Source organism: Mizuhopecten yessoensis, unplaced genomic scaffold (assembly GCF_002113885.1).
Source record: "Mizuhopecten yessoensis strain PY_sf001 unplaced genomic scaffold, ASM211388v2 scaffold5789, whole genome shotgun sequence".
Taxonomy (NCBI): Eukaryota; Metazoa; Mollusca; class Bivalvia; order Pectinida; family Pectinidae; genus Mizuhopecten; species Mizuhopecten yessoensis.
Window position 1 is genome coordinate 87,942 of NW_018406224.1, and position 711 is coordinate 88,652.

Sequence of the window (711 nt, forward strand, 5' to 3'; positions counted from 1 at the left end):
TGTGGTCCCTAACATCATCGATGTGGTCCCTAACATCATCGTTGTGGTCCCTAACATCATCGATGTGGTCCCTAACATCATCGCTGTGGTCCCTAACATCATCGTTGTGGTCCCTAACATCATCGTTGAGACTTAGAAGGCAACACAACTGTATGATGCAATGTAATTAATGTGTTGTATACTGTATCTGTTACCAAGGTTTTAAAGGTGTAATCACCTGTGTGTGTTACGGTCATCTTTGTTATTGTATCAAGATAATATGCGTCACTTCAGTTGTCCGACTTGTTAACGAGTCCTGCTTGTGATTATCTAAACTGTAAGATTGTCAAGGAGGCGACTGAAGTACAAGTACTTGTGTTAGTACAAACTTACGCATTTACTAAACTGATACAATTGATAACATTTTTGGCTGGAAATCCTACTGTTCCGTGTACACGCACTGTTCTGTGTTGGGACCATTCCAGACCGTTGACCAACAGACCACGACATGCAACAGTTTAACATCCAGTTGAGAATAAGAAATAATCCAATAGAAATGTCTGGTGTATCTAATGCAATTCTGAACCAACAACACCGTATCTATATCCATGTATTAGACTCGTGATTGGAAACCATACAGAACCGTTTGAGTATTAAGCGGCATAATGTCACTCAGTGAAGAGAGGAAGTTAAGGTAGAATTGTCTTTGGTTAGTATAAAGAGGACATGGAT